Genomic DNA, 5000 nt, shown 5'->3' with positions numbered 1-5000 from the left:
GAACAATGAATTCTAAACAAGGATCCTAAGCAATTCAGCCTCTGAAACGTTCCAGACATCGGGGGAAGAAAATCCATTCAACTTTTGTTTTGTGTTTCTTAACAATCATGGAATAAAGGTTCCACCTCCTCCCGAAGGTTAATGGTGTGAAGATGGCGTTTGTTTTTTCTTCGTTGTTGTTCTTACGCATTTAGGCTTTTTTTTTTTTTTGAGGTTCTTACAAACAATTGTGGGGCTAGTGTGGGCTCAGGTCTCGCAGCAAAGACCGATAAAAATAATGAAAATAACCCTTTCTAATTGCATTGTTCTACGCTGATGATAACTGGAAAAAAACCACTCTGAAAAAAATTATGACTTCCAATAGTTTATTTTATTTTTTGTAGTGATTATGCAGATGATTTAAAAGGATCGTGTTTACGGGCTATTTACCAAATGTAAACCTTTATGGTAGCCATTTAAACGCATGCAGTGAATATATATATATATAATATATATATATATATATATATATATATATATATATAAGTATAGTCAAAGAAACTTAGTCCGATAACAGGAATTGAATTCAACTTCCAGGGAGTGAAATATCCAACCTGAAGCATTTTTGCTTGAAATAATTTCGTCCTTAAGGGAAAAACTCGGCATCAATAACAAAACACATTTTCGTGTCATACTTGAATGGTTAAGGTAAATCCTGACAGCCAATCTGCAATTAGATAATCTGGAGGAAAATGCCCCTGCCAGCAATCAACTTAACTACTTAGTATAAGAACAAGACAACGCCCTCGAGAACTGATAATACAACAGGACGACCACCGGATGTGGACAGTTTCCATTTTAACTGCTCTGTACAATTTACATTTTTACTTTGATTTCTTTGTAAACTTTGTAACTATTCTTACACAGCTGAAAGAATGACCTTGGTGAAGGTCGAAGCTTTGTTATATTTCATCACTTAAACTTTAAACTTGGTTTTACATTGAATTATTCTTAAACCATTTGGAAAAACACATCTTCAGGAGTACAGTTATGAAATGTCAAGAAAGAGAAAACACGTAGTGCTACGTTTTCAGTCGATAGTCAGTTTAAAGAATTTCCAAAGTTACCATAAATTAATTCTTTTATTGTACAGTGAAACTTTGAACGTTAGAAATAAGAGAAATAAATAAATAAATAAATAGAAGCCAAAAAAAAACGAAGGAATGGATAAAAGCAGAGCGAAATCAATTGAAGCTAAGAGGAATTGTCTACTGGATAGTCGCAAGGTAATGCTACTATACCATTTCAGAATGTTAATATTAACATGATGAATACGATATTCGGTCTAGGTTTGGTATCTGGAGATTGGATAATCCTCTAATATGCTAATGCGGCGGAATTATTAACTAGTTTTGTTCCGTATTACATGTGGGTTTTTGAGGGGGACGCTTATTGAGGCCAGTTCCGTATTGAATTTTGTGTTGTATCCAAGAAAAACAAATTTGCCGCGATATCAGAACAAAGAAAACTTGTTTCAATGAAACCATCGTTTTTCCAAAATGAATATTATCTCATTTTTCCTTCCACACTATAAAAAGCTGCGATATAAAATCAAGTAAACTTTGTAGAATACCGACCGACCAATCACTTATTTACAAAGGAAACTAATTTGAGTTGTGCAGCTAGTACGATTTATCATCGATTCTACAAAATATAAAAAAAATAAAAGTTCTGGTCGTTGAAAAAAATGATGTACCCGACATCGAACCTAAAAAAAAAAAAAAAAAAAAAAAAAAAAAAAAAAAAAAGTACCAGTCATCGAACCAAAAAAAATACAAAAAAGAAATTACGTACTGGTCAATGAATCTACAAAAAAATAAATAAATACTGGTCATGGAATCTACAAAAAAAAAAAAAAAAAAAAAAAAAAATCTACTGGTAACAAGGAACCAGTGTACCAGATGTACGACAATTATAGTACATGTGCGATAATCTTACCCTCATACGACCTACGATATTTTTTATTATCTATTTGACAAATGTGTACGTCATTTTGGTCCATATGTACGACATTTTAAATAAATTGTTGATTTTCTAATATACTGTATATTTTCTATTATTCTGTTCCGTTAAACGAGGGTATTTTTTGAACAGTTCGACTTGACCGAGTTACTTGTTTTGATCAGGACAAAGATTGCAGAGTTCTCTTTTCAAGGCATGCAGGGTGATTAAGGATCACTCCTTCCCCTTGTCAGGTTGCCAGCTCAAATCCATCAATAATATTATTGAGCTTTCTTTCTTGAAGGTTTAAAAAAAGTTACGTCCATCAACTGCTTTCTTTGTATGGAGGCTATCTTTCAATATAAAGTGATTGATAACTTTTAATTACATTTGAAGTACTGTAATTGAATTAGTTTGGTTCATGTTCTTGTTTTGATAACTGAAGAATATCGAATACCATATATTTATAAGCTATTCGGGTATGATTATAATGCTAATTTTTTTTATATTTCTCTACTTTACTTAAAATGTAGTCAAAGTTTTTTTCAATAATCTTGGAGATGAAGAATTTAGTGATGCAATTTTATGAAAAATAGTGTAATTATGTGATATTATTGTATCATAATCATATTGTTAACATTATTACCATTTTTTATATGATAACAAATGTACATATAAAAATTAGACATCTGTTTATACATAAAAATTTTGGGGGGTTTAAAAAATAACAATGCACAAGCTTTGCCAGTGATTGTACGCCATTTCGTAGTCTTATTGAGCAATAATTCATTTAAAGTATCTGGCAACGCTGGTGCCTGGGCAGTGGACGGTAGGGCGTTCAGTTGCTCACCAGATGTGGTGGATGAGGGTGCGTCCCCATGCCTACGGAAAGTGCTGCCAAATGCATGTTCCGTGGCTAAATTTAATCTTGAATAAAATAAAAAAATACTGAGGTTAGAGGACTCCAGTTTTTTAGATCTGAGGGCAGAGAGAGAAGTTCTTACGGACGGGACAGACAAAGGCGGCACAATAGCTTTCCTTTACAGAAAACAAAGGATGAAAACGTTTAAAAAATACGGCAGGCAGCAGCGAGGGCACTATGTAAGTTTTTAGTAAAAAACTAATGGATGACAGAATCCCCCAAATAAAACCCAATGTAGGGTTCTGATAATCTATATTTGCTGTATTTTTCGGTGATCCATTTTGATGTATTAAACTCCACCGGCCAGTCCTTCCAAACAACACGAATTTGTATTTTTTTTTTTTTTTTTTTTTTTTTTTTTTTTTTTTTTTAAATAAACAGCACGGGTAAAATTTCAATAGCATAAAATATGGAACAGACTCGAATCGTCAAAACAATCTCATGAATCGAAAACGAGGATATTGAAAAGTGCGGTGATATATATATATATAATATATATATATATATATATATATATATATATATACATATATATATATATATATGTTTACATTATACACACACACACACACTATATATATATATATATATATATATATATATATATATTAATATATATATATATATATATATAGTATATATATATATAGTACTCATATTTAATCCCTGTTTTCTTACTAGTGACTAAAGTAGCAAAACAGAATAGTTATAATAATAATAATAATAATAACAAAGACGTCAACGGAATCATAAGCAAAAACATCAACAAACTATGGAAATAATATTGTCAATAAAGTTGACATATTATTTTTGAGTATCTGAACCGCCAGTCTTAGAAATACCCATTGTTAACCATGTGTCGAGGACAGGTATTAAAAGACAAAAAACATCGTTAAATGTAAAGCAGCAATTACTAAATAAATTGTACATGGCAACTTGAAGAGCAGAGTGTACCCAACCCCCTCCACCAGTTACCCCGCCATGTATATACAACAAATACTGACCACTAGATGGGATTATGTTCTATAAACAATTTTAGGTGGGCTTGCTCTTTGAGAGTTAAGCACTGCAAAAATAGTAGGTTGCGGCCTGTAAGAAACCCAGCAACTGAAGAAAACGCTCCGCTCAGTAGCCATTCTTGTTTGATTGGTTTTCCCATATAAAGAATTTTTTATGTTATATTTAGCTACTATAGAGGGAAAATAATTGTAATTTCTATTATTTTTTTTCTCAAGAATTTTTAATTGTCTATTTTAATTTTCATAATGAAACAAATCATTCAAAACACATGAGACTGAAAATAACGAGAGAGAGAGAGAGAGAGAGAGAGGTGAGTGACGAAAGCAAAAATCTTCAGCAGATCCGAATCCCAGGTAAGCGATGATCATTGGATTGATTCGCATCATTCTTTCTGAGAAGAAGAATTTTAGTACATCTTATATACACCCGCTTACCTGGCACAGGGGACACGACTTGGGATTCGGATCTAATGAAGGTTTTGGTTTCGTCACTCATCACTTTCTCTCTCTCTCTCTCTCTCTCTTTATTTCTCACTATTCAGTCTCATGTGTCGAATGATTTGTTTCATTATCCACATTAAATAGAGAATTAAAACTTCTTGAGAAAAAACATAAAAAAAATTACGAGTATTTTTCAACCAAGGCTAAAATTTAGCATAAAAATTCATTGTGTTGGAAAAACAAATAAGCATGGCTAGTGACAGCGTTACAATTTCACTTCCAAAGCAAGATACTACAAAACTGCTGATATTCCATTTTTGAAGTGCTAAACTCAGAAAGAGCAAAAGCACCAATATTGCTACAATACAGAATACAATAGATCCACAGCACATGCATGTTTGATGTCTAGGTCCTTCCCTTACGACGCTCCTGATTGGCTGTTGATGAGCCAAATCACAGGTCTGGATACTCTCAGTCTCGCTCAAGAGTTTCCACATAGGCAGGATGTGTATTCCTACCTCTCCTTCAATATGATAACTTTCATGACACCTTAGTTTTAGCCTGCAGAAAAGGAGGGTTTCTGAATTTTATCACTGCACATCTTCAAGCATTACCTTTATTTATATATATGTTTGTGT

This window comes from Macrobrachium nipponense, chromosome 19 (assembly GCF_015104395.2).
Source record: "Macrobrachium nipponense isolate FS-2020 chromosome 19, ASM1510439v2, whole genome shotgun sequence".
In the NCBI taxonomy this organism is placed as follows: domain Eukaryota; kingdom Metazoa; phylum Arthropoda; class Malacostraca; order Decapoda; family Palaemonidae; genus Macrobrachium; species Macrobrachium nipponense.
This window is presented reverse-complemented; position numbering follows the sequence as displayed.